Raw genomic sequence first — 16,795 nt, forward strand, 5'->3', positions numbered from 1 at the left:
TTGAGAGGGCTCTATTCATTAAAGTAATAGTAACACGCTCTAGCTTTTTCTCTTTAACAAGCTCACACTCATCCAGTTTTAACACAAAATGTAATAGTCCACGTGACTCTTCAAATGTGACGTTGTAAAACTCCACCATTCTCTTCTGTAGTATCCGCAGGTCCATAAAAATATTGTTGAACTCATCATATGCCACAGTGTTGGCTCCATGACCACTGTAAGTTGCTTTAATATGAAAGGGCTGTCCAAGATAGTCTCCCTGTGCCTCGTTAAGCTGAAGCCTCTCTTTCCAAACACTTGAGGCTGATGGTAGAAGTTTGGATTTTATACCCTTCCTAACAAAGATGGTTGAGACAGACTTTTGGATAGCCGAATATCCTCTTTTGCTTACACCAAGTGAATCAAGTGTGCCTTGTATCTCTTTTGCAGGCACTGAGTTCTCTGAAATAAAGCGGTCCACTACATTTCTTTGTAGAACCTTAAACTTCTTGTCATGTACTATATCTGCTGCCAGGCTTCTACTTATAAGTGGCTTCAATCTCTTTCCTATATTGGCTTTGGGGTCAATGTTTTCCTTGTCAGGATAGATTGAGTCTCTACATGAAGACAATGCATAAGTAAATAACAGAAAATTTGCTTCACTAACACTATTTAGGCACATGAAAACAATGCATAACAAGAAAAAACAAAGTGATTACTTAACTAAGACAATGTAGCCAACCAAGAAGCATCACCTTAATGCTCGGATTCTTTTCTTGAGACCTCCTGATGCAACCTGCAATGTTTCAAGATTGCGCAATTTCTTCTTTCGGATACGACCACCCAAGATGGTGTCCTTCATTTGACAACTTCGCACCTTTTCTTTCAGTTCTTGTACCTCTGTTTTATGTTGCAAAATGGTAACCTGATCTGTAGAATGTAAATGTGAAAGGCGAACAATCTCACATTGTTGAGATTGGAAAATGCTCTTGTAAGTTCCAGCTTCTCTTGTAAGTGATTTACAATAACCCAGAAGGCCGTTTTCTCCATCACCAGCAAAGGTCAATAAGCTTGTAGGATTGACAAACGGTGGAGACGCATTAGTTATTGGATTCTTAGGGTAGAGAGAGCCTCTCGTCCAGATATCTATGTGTTTAGCTCCTTGAGCTCTGAGCGTGTCTATGGAGGTGGGAGGTATATGTGTGTTTGTTTTACTGCGCTTAATCAATGGTTGGTACTCATTGTCCAAATCAATGTGAAGGTGATATTTGGCTCGTTTGTGGGTAACATTTGTGCCATTTGAGGAGTGCGCCATTAGCCAAATGTGCAGGTTTAATGGAAAGTGAATAGCGGCTGCGGATTTGTCCCTCCATGTTAGCCTCATTCCCTCCGTATTGACGTTGTTCATTCAATACAACTAAAAAGAGTATTATCCCTCAATCACTACGAACGAATGTTCAGAGGGGTAAGGAATGTACTTAAAGTACACTTTTTGAAGTTTTACTATGAAAGACCCAGCTCTTTTATTTGTCATTTTTTCTAGAGAGAGAGTGCAAAAAATACATTTTCTTAGAAGGCCCTCCAAATGACCTCCGAAATTTCCTAATGCTACTAGGCTTTACATATAAGCACATGACGTAAACAGGAGTATCACATGGGCTCAACAAAACTCACCTCCCAACAATTGCAAGCACTACAAGGTTATATAAATGCGACTGGGATGCACCCTGTGTTTTCAAATTAATTCTACTACATCTTTTACACTAATTGACGCACACACACACAAACCAACTCCTCTCTCCTTTTTGGATGTCTGTAGGATAGGTTGATGGACTAGGTTTTGTACATCCATTGATAGGTTGATGGACTATGTTTTGTACATCCACTACCACTCGTGATTATTGATATGTCTTTTCTTTAAGTTTTGTACCTCTCTCTCTCTCTCTCTCTCTCTCTCTCTCTCTATAAATATATGTGTGTGTGTGTGTGTGTGCGTGGGTGTACACTCTCTCACACAAGCGAAGTTGCAACAACCGTCGCCCGCACACTCTCGCATGCTTTGCACAAGGATCAAAACATCATTTCTTCTCTCCTCTCCACTTCTTGAATGTTTGAGAATGGCCAAGTATTATCTTCAACCCCTTCTCCTCGGCTCAAGCATTTTCACAACTCTCTATTTAGTTGAGGTGTGAATTTGTGAATGGTGTGCTGTGCTGTTTGCATAGAAGAATCTTGTCATAGCATTTCTTATTCTCACAAGTTCTAGTGTAGTAAGTCAGGTTGCTCAATTGTGGACTCCATCTCGCTCTCACCTTGGCGTTTGATTCATTTCAAACACTGGATACTGCTATACTCTTTTCTCAAAATCTGTCCAAATCTACTTACCACCATGGCGGCTGTCAAACCATGAGGGAGTATGGATTGTTTTTCAATGAAAGAGTATTGCAGTATAGCAATGCCAATATGAAACCTGTGGAAAAAGTAGGAAAATGTAGTTGCTCTCACACTCTCTCTCTCTCTCTCTCTCTCTCTCTCTCTCTCTCACACACACACACACACACACACACACACATTTGATTTGATTTGTGAATACATATTGTTCTTTGATTTCTTTGATTGAGTGAAATCTCTTTACAATGTACACTATTGAAAAGTTTGAAGACACAAAAGCTTTGTTGGGGAGCTAAGCTTTAATGGCCACAAGGCCCACAAAAATACAAGGGTGACATTACCCATAGAACCCTTAAAACTTCTTTTGCTCCCTACTTTCTAATCTTGGAATGGGTCTTTAACAATCGGAATAGTATAGGAAAGCATGCTTCAACAGGGCCAAAATGCATCCCTTGTTTGAAATCCTAATTGAAATAGCACGTGACTGGAATAACACCCGATCGGAATGCATTTCTAGCACGGCAACTTGCATTTCTAGCTGGGAACGAGTGTGGACACCAGTTCAGCTTGGTAAGGCGTGTCTGTGTAATCAGTTTGCAAGCCGTGTGGATACCTTTTTCTCTGGTTCCCAGGGCATTTTTACCCTCACTAGGTGGGGCTTTTCCCTTGGTTTTTTCAGTACTACAGTTTGGTTCAGCCTACGGGCATTCTCTTTTAGTTTTTTCAGTTTCTAATAGGCATCAGCTCGTTACAGGTTCTTATATGCCTCCAGGCACACGTGCACTTTGCCTTCTGGTGGTTGTATCAGTTTTTACTTCCCTGTAGGTAGGCACCTTGTTTGGGGGCGCTTGCATTCTTTTTGGGGGCAGAGCATGCTGTAGCAAAGGTTGCATTGGTGACTTTAGGGAAAACAAAAATAGGCCAGTTGGTGAGTTTTTTTCCCTTGTCTTCGCGAGCTTAATTTGGAATCATGTTTCTGATATAGTTTAGTTGATTGCTGTATTGCAACATGAATCAGGAGTATGTAAGAACCTTTTATAGGAATACGCACAAAAGTGCAAGTTGCAGCCTTTGCCGGTTATATTAGTGTGGTGCAGACAGGTGAGGTACATTCACCAATGATGCAAAACCAAGAAAGAAACATAGATTAAAGCTGCAAAGGCCGCTTTAGTTGCTAACTATGTTGATTCACGTCTCTACAAAGTACACTCATGTGCTGTGTCTTTTACATAGTGTGTGTTTTGTTTAAGATCTTAATGGTTCTATGCGGGTCCTCCCCATTTAGATGCTGCAGAGGATCAGGCTGCCGATGCTATTGAGGATCAGGCTGTTGTAATGAGAACTTGGTTTCCACGGCTGTTGAAGGGACCTCAGAGCCAAAATCTAGACACAAGCATGAGAAGTTGTTTAAGGTGGGAAGTGATTCAAGGAAACAGAAGGTTAAGCTACATAGAGTAGACTGCAGATGCAGAAATGATAAACAATAGTGGAGCCACGGTAGATAATTTTGTTTGACAAACAGGATCACTTGCAAAAGCATCCGGTTCACAAGTACCCAAGCAAAAGGTTTGTGAACAAGAGCTGGTAGGATCACCTGCTGATTCGTGTACTACAAGGCATGGTAAAAGGGTTCTGGGTTTTCTATTGACTGCGTGAATTAAACCTCCTCCAGTTTGTCTTGTCAACTGTGCGGCGACTATCAAGGCTACAACAGTAGTGCCCCGAGGACAGCGAGCTTAAGCAAGTGCATTACTCGTTTTGATGTCATCAGGTCAGGTTTTTCTACAACAAAATAGGAGGCGATAATACTTAGAAGAATGGTCAAGGATACCTACTTTTGTGTGGATGGTGAATGCAACGTATTTTTGTGTGCTGGAGACTCCATATAGACGAGGCCATGGGAAAAATCAACCAGTGTCCTCAGTCTTGATCTCAACAGCATGGGTTCTCTGAAAATGAGTGGTGATCACCTATTCTGGACTTTGTAAAAATATATGTACTTGATACTTTGAAAGAAATCTGCAAGTAATAGCCAACAGTTTTAGATATGGATGTGAAACTTGTTTCTTTCATTGAAATGTTTGATCTCTTGCTTGTCAAGTGCCCTTCTGCTGAAGGTTGCAACACAACATGTTTTCTTTCTTAAAAAAAAGAATGGCATCTCTGTTGTGTTTTGTTCAATACTTTTAAGTGGAAGTTTAATTTAGAAGTTTTAATTTTTATTAGTTTTCTCTTAGGAGCTCCAAAATCACTTATATTTCCATTTACCCAAATGTCCCTTGGTCGGGGTACGTTTCTATGAAAAAGAGGTGGTTCAAAGCTAATGAATGGATTTTGGTACATGGATCGGTTATGACAATATGACCATACATACATACATACATAAATTAAAAGGTGTTACTAATGGCTTTAAAAAAAACATAAAAGGTATTCCTAACTCACAGATTCCTTTGAAACTCTTTGGTACACATAAGAAATCCTTTGATGTAAAATTAAATTTAACTATAAATTACAACTAGATGCACAATTTATGAGAGAGAGAGAGAGGGGGAGAGAGATTAACATGAAATCAACAGGCTTGTTATGCTAAGTTTGTTTACAAAAGAAGAGCCGTGATATAGTGGGAGATATTGAATTTGCACCAATTACCGTGACACTCACAAACAAAGAAACAAGTACTTAGAGATTATTACAGAGAGTGTTTTGTATTGCAATTTTTATTTAGTAATATACAGGTAGAGAAATGCTGGTAATTTTCTATTCAAAGTCGCATGTCGATCTGAGTTTGACTCCCTACGCCCCATAAAGTAACAGAGCTCCAACAATTTGTGCTCATACACTTGCTTTTTCACATTATCTAGTACCTTTTGTTTCTTGGGGTAACCCTTGCCATCGTCATCTTCTTCCACGTTTGCAGGTTCCCGATGAAGGTACATCCATGGGTCCGGTTTTGTACTCGATTCACATACTTGTGTGTGTAAGGCTGCTTCAGGTTTGTGACAAGTTTTCCATTAAAGCTGTACAGTGATCAGGAAGACAAGCTTTCCATTGAAGCTTAGCCAAAGCGTAGTATCCTTGCTTGCAAGATGAGATCTGAATATAATGGGCCCACCATGCATGTTGCCTAGGCCTTTTGTACACATACGCTTAAGGCATGTAGAGCTTACGTTTGCATTTGCACCTCTAGGGCTCCGGATAGTACTCATAAGTTTTGTGAGGCCCGTGTTGCATAGGCACTCGCAAGGGAGTGCAAGGGGTGCACTTGCCACACTTGGTTTCACACATGGGGGCCTTCGATCTTGGCTCACTATTCACGATCTCCAGGAGATCTCGGCCCACAACCATCTACAAAGTGTGTTTGGACAGATGCTCACCGGATACTCTTTAATGCGAGAGAGAGAGAGAGAGAGAGAGACCAACTGAGCACATGTGAGAGAGTTAAGTTGACTGTAGACCAGAGGTCGCTAGAGAGAGAGATAGACCGAGTAATAAGCTTCCTATTCATTTTTATCCTTCCAAACTATTACCTGCAGAGCCATGCATTTCAATGCATCTCCTAATTAGTATCTCCTAACTAATGTATCTAATTTTCATTTTTAGATTTGGGAGCCCTACACGTCCCTATATTGATTTAAATGCACATTACATGCAAAGCATGGCATTGCTGTTGCATCCACATCATCTTTCACACCCAGAACAATCCCCATGTCTCCATATTTCATATCATCTTGTGACACATATAGATGGATGTCACCTTTGTAGTTTGCATCTGTATCGTAGGTATCCACAAACCACTTCACTCCTTCTTCTTTTGTTAATTCAAAGGTCTTGTCAACCTTTATTCTTGGAGTAGTAGTTTTGGCGTGAGTGGACATTCCAAGAACATGAGTGTGAAGACTTGTGCACGCTGCTCTGGTATACTTGGTACATTGGAAGCCTCCATTCCCGAAACAACCAAAAAGAACAATATTAGAACCTAAACAAGGAGTATATGTTTAAGTTAAATAGTACATTTTAAAAAAAAAACACTAGCATGTGTAGGCGAGGCTCGAACTTAAGTTTGAGCCAAAAGATGTTGTTTTGTACCCTTGCTAGCCACAAGGATGTCGCGAGAGTAGTCTTGCAAGTTAGTGCTACATTAAATTTGAGACTAAAAGTGAAGCTCTATGATTTTTCTAGCCAGAAGGATGTCATCAGGCTAGGCATGCACCCTAGTGCTACATTAGCATATGGAGAGGAAGCTCAAACTTAATTTTGAGCCTAAAAGTGATTTTTTCTAGCCAGAAGGATGTCATGAGGCTAGGCATGCACCCTAGTACTACATTAGCATATGGAGAGGAAGCTCAAACTTAAGTTTGAGCCTAAAAGTTATTTTTTATTCCCTGATGCACTTGAGGCTCGAACTTAAGATTAAGCCTAAAGGTGATATTCTATGCCCTTGATAGCCACAAATATGTCATCAAGCTAGCTTTCCATGCTAGTGCTACACTCGAATATGCAAGTGGGGATCAAACTTAAGTTTGACCCTCTTGTCATTGGTAACCAGAAGGATACCATGAGGCTAGACTTAAGTTCAATCCTAAGTGTTTTTCTATGCTTGCATGAATCCTAAAAGGACTTAGTGAATCTAGATTTTCTTGATAGTACTATACTAACATATCTAGGTGAGGCTCGAACTTAAGCTCGAGCCTCTTGCCTCTGATAGCCACAAGGATGTCCCTCGGATAGCCTTATACCCTAGTGCTACAATACCATATGCAAATAAGGCTAGCCACAAGGATGTCATGAGCCAAGCCTTGCATCCTAGTGCTAAAGAATATGCACTTGAGGCTCGAACTTAAGATCGAGCCTAAAGGTGTTCTTCTATGCCCTTGGTAGCAACAAGCCCTACATGCGGGTTCTACTCTAGTATATGCAAGTGAGGATCGAAACTTAAGTTTGAGCCTACTGGCATTGGTAGCCATACAAATGAGGCCAACCTTACACCCTAGTGCTAAAGTAACATATATAGTTGAGTCTCAAACTTAAGTTCAAGGAAGACTTGCTATATTAGCATATGTAGGCAAGGTTCGAACTTAAGCTCAAGCCTCTTTCCCTAAGTAGCCACAAGCATGTCATTAAGCCAGACTTGCTACAATAGCATATGTAGGCAAGGTTCAAACTTAAGTTTGAGCCTCTTTCCCTAAGTAGACACAAGGATGTCATTAACACTAGAATGGTAACAGGACACTTTTATGTCCCTGGACACTTTTGTGTCCTGTTACCATTCTAGTGTTAATGACATCCCTGTTAAGTGACCATTTTGCTTGAATTATTTGAAGAGTATGAAAAATAATTTTTAGGTGCTATATATCCACAAAGTTGCCTTATGAGATAAAAAAAACTTATCTTTTTTTTTGAGTATCGATTTCACCATTAACCTTACTCTTGCACAACATTTTAAAACCTAAACTGTGTGAAAAAACGGGTCCTGTTTTTGGCTTTTTTCAATTTTTGGCCACTATACCACTCTAAACTTCATGTTTGTGAGGTTTAGATGGCTAGAGGTTAGGCCTTCATAGTTATGAACATGTTTTGATGCTTGTAGGGAGAGCTAAGTGTTAAAATTGAAAGTTATGACCAATTTACAAGAATTGCATAATCCTGTTTTTTGGCCAAAATTAGCACTTTTATGAATTTTTTGGTGGCTTTCTTGATATCCAAATTCAATTTTGATTGTGTAAGTGTAATGTATAACATAAAGCTAATCTTCCTTGAGTTTTGGGGGACCTAATATGCTATATAGCATAATATAGGATGATGGTTGAGTTTTCTGATTGCTGAAGAATACGATACATTTTAGAGTAGCAAGTATAACTTTCTCAATATTTCTAGTTTCTTAGGCCAATTGTGTGTATTTTGTAGGTAGTAACCATATCTAATCATAGACTACAAACTTGGCTAGATATTGAGTAGTTTCTATGGGTTTCTAGAGGTCATAATGCTAAACCCAATTTTTTCATGTTTGCTGTATTTAGCACTTTATCATTGCCCCCAAGGTTCCAATTGTAAGAGATCCATTATCCTTTTGACATGCTCCATGGCTCCTTTTGAATCCAGAGGCCCAAAGGGAACTAAGAAAACATGTATATAGTATTTGTATTGAGCGTGACTATAGAAACTTTGATGATAGGTCCGCAGAATGGAAAAAATGCAACTTTTTTGTACCTATTTTTTTTGCCCAAAAAAAAATTAGTGAGGTAAAAGCAACCATATGTTTTGGTCACCAACCCATTGAAGTTAACGGGGCATTTTATCTCATGTCCTACAGAAATCTTCACTCTTATTTATATGCAATCAACCGTAAGAAATTGCTGTTTTGGGCAAAATGCACTCGTCCATCAACTTTGGAGGCTTGTAGTGACCAAGGGATGAGAAAAATTACAAGTTTCTCATTTTTTCCATATGTAGCAGTTATTGAACTATAAGCTCATGAAAGGATTTTTCAAAATGAGTGGATCTACTATGGTTTTGGAATTTTTTCCCAAAACCCTGAAAGGACACTTTTATGTCCTGTTAGGTTACCATTCTAGTGTTAAGTTAGACTTGCTATACTAGCATAAGTAGGCAAGGTTCAAACTTAAGTTTGAGCCTCTTTCCCTAAGTAGCCACAAGGATGTCATTAAGCTAGCCTACAATATCATATGTAGGCAAGGTTCGAACTTAAATTTGAGCCGCTTTCCCTAAGTATCCACAAGAATGTCATTAAGTTAGACTCGATATACTAGCATATGTAGGCGAGATTCGAACTTAAGTTCGAGCCTCTTTTCCTAAGTAGCCACAAGGATATCCCTCGGCTAGCCTTACACACTGGTGCTACAATATCATACGCAATTGAGGCTTAAACTTAAGTTTGAACCTAAAGGTGTTGTTCTGTTCCCTTGGTATCCACAAGGATGTCATGAAGCTAGACTTTCATGCTAGTGCTATACTAGCATATGTAGGCAAGGCTCAAACTTAAGTTCGAGCCTCTTGCCCTTAGTAGACACAAGGATGTCATGAGGAAAGCCTTGCATCCTAGTGCTACACTAGCATATGAAAATGAGGCTTGAACTTAAGATGCTATTCTATACCCATGGTAACCACAAGGATGGTATTAGGCTTGCATTCTAGTGCTACACTAGCCTATGCAAGTGAGGATCAAGCTTAAGTTCGAGCCTCTTGAAATTAGTATCTCTAAAGGATGAGTCTAGACTTACTCCCTAGTGCTACAATAGCTTATACAGTTGAGGCTCGAACTTAATCTCGAGCCTCAAAGTGTTTTTCTTTTGCTTTGGCATCCACATGGATGTCATGAAGCTATACATGCATCACAGTGCTATACCGACATTTGTATGCAAGGTCTATACTTAAGTGCAAGCTTTTTCCCATTGTTTTCCACAAGGATTATATTCTATGACCTCAGTAGCTATAAGGATTTCACGAGGCTAACCTTTCACTCTTGCGCTATAGTATGAAATACTCAAAATTTAGCTTAAGCCTAAAGATATTTTTCCATGTCCTTGATAGCCACAAGGATGTCATGAGGCTGTGCCCTTGCATTGTAGGTCTACACTGCAAGCACGGCTCTTTCCATTGGTAGCTACAAGGATGTTAGGAGGAAAGCCTTGCATCCTAGTTCTAAAGAATATGCACTTGAGGCTTGAACTTAAGATCGAGCCTAAAGGTGTTCTTCTATGCCCTTGGTAGCAACAATCCCTACATGATGGTGCTACTCTAGTATATGCAAGTGCGGATCGAACTTAAGTTTTGAACTTAAGTTTGAGCCTACTGACATTGGTAGCCGCACAGATGTCCTGAGGCTAACCTTACACCCTAGTGCTAAAGTAACATATACAGTTGAGGCTCAAACTTATGTTCAAGGTAGACTTGCTATATTAGCATATGTAGGCAAGGTTCGAACTTAAGCTCGAGCCTCTTTCCCTAAGTAGCCACAAGGATTTCATTAGGCCAAACTTGCTACAATAGCATATGTAGGCGAGGTTTTAACTTAAATTTGAGCCGCTTTCCCTAGAGCTATTATGCTCTGGCCCTTGTTAAGTCTCAAGCACTTGCATGAGGCAACACTATCATGCTACAATATCCACAATAAGCTCATGAGGCTACACTAGAGTGGAATATGCTAGTGCTTTGAGAGCATTAGAAGGTGAGGTTTAAGCTACATCAGTTTATTGTTCTAGTTTCTCAACAAGGAAACAAGGCACCAAAAACAAGCTAAATATCAAAAGCAAAGAATCTATGTCAAGTGGAAATGCCACACTCAGTACCCAAGCATGTAAGTGTTGTTATCTATCTTTTCTTTAAGTAGATTAATTACTTAATTACAATTTTAAAAAGAAGTTAATTAGAGTACTTATTGATTAAGTACTCTAATTAGAGAATAGCCACTTACTTTCAATTTATAGAGCGTGATTTTATACGTAGTTGTAGTTTGATTAACTTAATGATAGAGTTTAAAAGGTGTATCAAGGAGGCGGTAGCAAACAATAATGAGTATATGTAGTCATTAGAAGTAGATTAAATAGAGATTAGAAACTAATAGAATGAGATTGAAGACTGAATTTTGAGATGCATTCAGAATTGAAAAAGGACAATAGATTAGAGAAGAGGAAAATATTAATATATGAGAGGAGAGTAGAAGTTTAAGACCTGTGAATGTAATCTTAGAAGACAAGTTACAACGGTTAGTAGAATGTAATTTTGATTGATGCACGTTTAGGAGAGATTAAGAGGAAGGGAGGGAGTGATTAATAGGAGTCAAGGGACATTACACAGAGAGATTATAAGAGAGTAGGGAGTGATTAAGAGGAGGAAAGGGATATTACACAGAGAGATTAGAAGCGATTAGGGAGTGATTAAGAGGAGCTAAGGGTAATTACACAAAAAGATTAGAAGAAGATATCACACACACACACACACGAGAGAGAGAGAGAGAGAGAGAGAGAGAGAGAGAGAGAGAGAGAGAGAGAGAGAGACAAAGAGGTGCACCTGGATAAGACTTTCAAATTTGAAATTCAATTTTCAAATCTGGACTCCACTGCTATATCAAATCTTCACCTGCAATCAAAAAGAGAAACACACACACACACACACACACACACACACACACACACACACACACACAGAGAGAGAGAGAGAGAGAGAGAGTTAATGTAGACTGTTTTGGGACTGCTAATAGATACATAAAGGAGAGGGAGATGGGAAAGTAAAGAACCATACCTGTCACGTTGTCGTCGGTTTTTTCACTGTCTGCAAAAAAATCCAAACCCTATTTAATGTAGAAGAGAGAGAGAGGGAGGGAGAGAGAGAGAGAGATAATTAATTTAGAGGTGTGGAAAAGAGCATTGTGGGGCCAGGAGAAGATGTGCAGATGGCAAGGGGATGCGGGAGTAAAGAATCTCACCTATCGCGCCATCGTCGAATTCGTCACCGTCTGTAGAAAAATCCAAACCTATTATAATATAAAAGGTTTCAAAAGCATTAAAAAGTCCTTAATAGCTTTTCCCACCAACCCTACCAAGGTTAGATTAGCAAACTTACATGTGTGGACCAAAACTAATGGTTTTCATGATGGTTAAAAGAAGTGAAAAAAAAACACTTTTCACGAAAATCAGCATAACTTTCACATACGGAGTTCGATTGCAAAACGTTTTTTATGAGCCTGTAGCTTGAGAGCGGCTCTATGCTTTTGTGAACAAATCCTGTTCAGGAAACCTATCATTATTCAAAAAAACGACGTTTAAGAGGTCAAAAAATTCGACGAAGTTAGGGGTGTCTAGAACTAGTTTTTTGAGAGTTCTGGGAAAATAATACTCACAAGTTGGACATAGTTTTGACGTCCCTTGGCTAAAACCTCTTAGGATCAATGAGTGAGGGACCCACCTCCACCAACCCTCTTGCTTAACCAATTTTGTGGCACCTTTTTGCATGTAAAATTGTCTTGCTACAACACGTAAAACAACAGGACTATAATCACCAAGACTCGATTTACACAATAACAACTGAGAAAAAAACCTCATTGTATTTTGAATGTCCATCAAAGCTCAATTGTCATAGCATAATCTCCAAGGCCTCCCCTTCTTGTAAGCTCCGACTCTTTTGATAGGTTATTCAAGGAAACTTAGGTTTGATGTAAAGCTTATCATTACCTTGGCTCCACCTTATAACTCTTTAAATGTATAATGTAGCTCAAACTTCAATTTGAATCTCCTTCCAAATTCAAGGCTACTTCAACATAGCTTGGGTTTTTTCTCACACCTCTTGTTGCTCGTAGATTTCTAACACTTGAACGTGCATCTATGCTCAAACTTGAGTTTGGGCCTTCTACCAAATTCCATGGGTGACTCGATGTAATTTGGGCTCCATCTTGCAACTGACAAGTATAGATTTCTAACACTTGGATGTACATTTAGGCTCAAACTTGAGATCGAGCCACCTACAAAATTCCATGCTTGCCTCTATGAAACTTTGGCTTTGTGAAACTCTGTTTAGCTAGGTATTTATAGCACTTAGATGTACATCTAGGATCAAACATGAGCTTGAGCCTCCTACTCTCCTCCGCGGGTTGACTCAATATAGCTTGAGATCCAACTTGCAACTATTTTAAGCTATAGATTTCTAGCACTTAGACCTACATTTAGGCTCCATCTATGCTATGTCATTGTAACTTAGGCACCATCTTGGACTTATTTTCAGATTTAGATTTCTAGCACTTAGATGTACATTTAGGCTCAAACTTGAGCTCGAGCCTCCTACCATTCCCAATGGGTTGATTCAATATAGCTCGAGATCCATCTTGTAACTCTTGTGAGCTATATGTTTCTAGCACTTGGATGTGCATAAAGGCTCCATCCTCCTATCGAATTCCATGGGTGTGCCTCTGCGTCCCTATCTTGCAACTCTTGTCAGCTTTAGATTTCTAGCACTTGGATGTATGTGCAAGCTCAAACTTGAGCTCGAGCCTCCTACCATCCTCCATGGATTGACTCAGTGTAGATTTTCTTAATTGAATGGGATGCAAGATTTTGCGAAAATTGTAAGTGTATCTTGGGAATGCATTAAATTTTTAGTTCTATGTTTAGACATATAATTTTACTGATATCTCTTGATTTTCTCAAAAATTCCAGGGTCCAAAACAAGGTGATTCGGTGTTTCATGTTGATGGTTCCACAAGGAAAGCTCGTGGGGTTATTCATTCCACTGATGCATCTCAGCGTTGTGGTTTTGAATTGATTTGCACAACATGTGTGGCGATATATGTACTAGAAAGTTTTGATGACACCTTCTTGATTCCATTCTTCACAATGGATGCAAGAACCATGTCTCAAGTAGTTGGAAGCATCATCAAATGGCCATTGCATAATATTGTTATGGACAGAGGAAAATCTCACACAATAGATGACGATTTTCTTGTTGGTTACGAAGATGGCTTGATAGATAGAGCGAGTCGGAAAGAGAAAAGAGTCATCCTTTGGGCTGACAATAGATCTACAAAACTTGGTAATGGAGTGGTATTGCTAGTCCACCCATATGAGGCTATAAATTGTACTGAACTAGGTGAGAGTAGCTTGGGTGTCATTGTGGAAGGGTCGATGCATCCACATCAAAGTGATATTTCAAGTTTGAATTTGGTAAGCTGGCCTATTAGGCAGCTCACATTTGAGAATGGTGAGTATAAAGAAAGAGGATGCAAGAGAGCTACACAAGACAAGCACAAAGCACACAGAGATGGAAAGCTTCTTCTTCTTCTCACAGAAAAGAGAGTACAAAGAAAGAGGATGCAAGAGAGCTACATAAGACAAGCACAAAGCACACAGAGATGGAAAGCTTCTTCTTCTTCTCACAGAAAAGAGAGTACAAAATGACTAAGTGCTAAAACTGAAAAATAGCACATATGTACATGCGGTCACTAAGTGTGAACTTGCTAGAAGCATACTAGGTTGGCACTATAAGTGTAGTCCAGCTGTAGAATCACTGGCAGAGATCCTCCGTGTCGGTCACCTAACGCGCCAATGAGTAAATTCCGTAAGCGGCCAAGACCCATAGTGGATGCCAGCTCAAGATGTAGAGGTCGACATCTCAACAATCCCCCTCGAGCTCTGCATGTCGTAGAGTCCAAGCATAGTCCAGAAACGTCGAAGCTTCTCAGCTCCGAGGGCCTTGGTAAAGATATCCGCTATCTGCTCCTCTATGCTACGTAGACCAAGTCGATGTAGCCCGCCAACACTCGCTCTTGAACGTAGTGGTAATGGACCTCTATGTGCTTGGTCCTGGCATGGAACACTAGGTTCCTAGCCAGCTGCATGCTGCTAAGGTTGTCACAATGGATGACAATCTGCTGGTCCACCTGCACTCCCAAGTCCTCAAGTAATGTGCGTAGCCAAGCTACCTCGCACGCTGCAACTGCTGCACCTCTTTACTCGGCCTCTGTGCTCGATAAAGCAACCGTAGACTGCTTTTTGCTGCTCCAAGTAACAACAACACTCCCAAAAGAGAACATGAAGCCACTCGTAGATCTCTTATCAACAATGCTACCTGCCCAATCTGCGTTTGTATACCCATACAATGCTAATGGCGCATCTGCTGCATAGAACAATGCGTAGTCAAGAGTCCCTTGCACATACCAAAGTGTGCATCATACTCCATCCAAATGTGGCTTCCTCGGAAGCTGCATGAACTGACTCTCCAAGCCTACTATGTAGCTCAAGTCTAGCCTCGTGATAGTCAAGTAGATTAGACTATCCACAATCTTCCTGTACATCTTGACATCCTCAACAACATCACCCTTCTCTGCACTCAACTTTGCATTCACATCCAAGGGAATAGAAATTGGCTTACAATCAGTCATACCATACTTTGACTACATGTCCAAAGCATACTGTCTCTGTGACACCCTCTGAAGTCCTGATCACCTCAATGCCAAGAAAGTAGCGCAACTCACCCAAATCTTTCATTTCAAACTCCTGTTTGAGAAGACCCTTCACATGGTCAATCTCCATAGCATTGCCACCCAGAATAATAAGGTCATCTACATATATGGTAATGACCACAATCCCCACATCACTCTCACGTACATAGATTGAATGATCAACATGAGCTCTCCTAAACCCAATACTGACAAGATACTTGGCAATCCTGTCATACCATGCTCTGAAGCCCTGCTTCAAACCATAGAAAGCTTTCAGAAGCCTGCATACATAATCTGGGTAACCTGGATCCACATAACCAGGTGGTTGATCCATATACACGTCCTCTTGTAACTCACCATTCAAGAAGGCATTCTTTACATCCATTTGATGCATAATCCATCCTCTAGATGCAGCCACTGCTATGACAGCTCTCACAGTCGTCATCTTTGCCACTGGAGCAAAGGTCTCCTCATAGTCTATGCCATACGTCTATGCATAACCCTTTGCGATCAGCCTTGCCTTCTGACACTCAATGTTACCATTAGCCTTATGCTTGGTTTTATACACCCATTAATTATAGCCAATAGATTTCTTTCCACTTGGCAATGGCACCAACTCCCATGTGTCGTTTGCTTCGAATGCAGCCATCTCTTCATTCATTGCATCATCCCAATGCACATTGCCAACTGCATCCTCAAAACATGTGGGCTCCACATCCTGTATCACCTTAGCCATGTAGGCTTGGTGATGCACTAGATACCCATCATAAGTCAATTTTTGAACTAGGTGTCCTAACAGCCGGAATTCCAAATTCCTCATCAAGACTTTGTTCATAACCATCTAAATCCATGTCTACATGTGAAAAACCTGATGATGCATCAGCCATAAAGGAAGGTTCATCAACCTTTTCCTTTCCTTTTCGTGATACATTCCCTGTACCTGCTAGAGGAGTAACCTGCGTACACAGTCTACCATTTCAGGGCTTCTCAACTGAGCCAGGAGAAGAGGACTCTTGTGTTCCACTCAAAACCTGTGACTGTGGCCTCACATTTTGTACAACCACATCATCTTTTACATCAGCCCCAATAGTGCCATGTGCATTACTGTACCAGCTGCTCATTTCATCAAAGACTACATCTCTGCTCACTCGTAATTCTCGTGTAGTAGGATTGTAGCACCTATATCCCTTTTGTTCAAGGGAATATCCCACAAGAATACATTTCTCTGCTTTAGGGTCCAATTTCCTACGCAACTCATCTGGTACATGCATGTAAGCTATGCAGCCAAACACTTTCAAGTGTGCCAAATCAGTCTTTGTACCTGTAAACTTTTCCTCACTTGTTACATCATGCACCGCAGCTGTCTGTAGTTGTCCTGTTCATAATGTACACAGCTGTATTTACAACTTCAGCCCAATAATGATGAGGAATGTTCTTCTCATTCATCAATGCACGTGCAACCTCTGCAATGTGCCTGTT

The 16,795-nt window shown here is 40.3% G+C and overlaps 1 pseudogene; it reads left to right on the plus strand.

Annotated features, from left to right (window-relative positions):
• The first annotated feature begins 2,813 nt into the window (after positions 1 to 2,813).
• LOC147464397 (uncharacterized) lies at positions 2,814 to 4,026 on the plus strand (annotated as a pseudogene).
• Positions 4,027 to 16,795: the final 12,769 nt, after the last annotated feature.

The sequence above is a fragment of the Adiantum capillus-veneris genome, chromosome 1 (genome assembly GCF_014529385.1).
Source record: "Adiantum capillus-veneris isolate H3 chromosome 1, ASM1452938v2, whole genome shotgun sequence".
Classification (NCBI taxonomy): Eukaryota; Viridiplantae; Streptophyta; class Polypodiopsida; order Polypodiales; family Pteridaceae; genus Adiantum; species Adiantum capillus-veneris.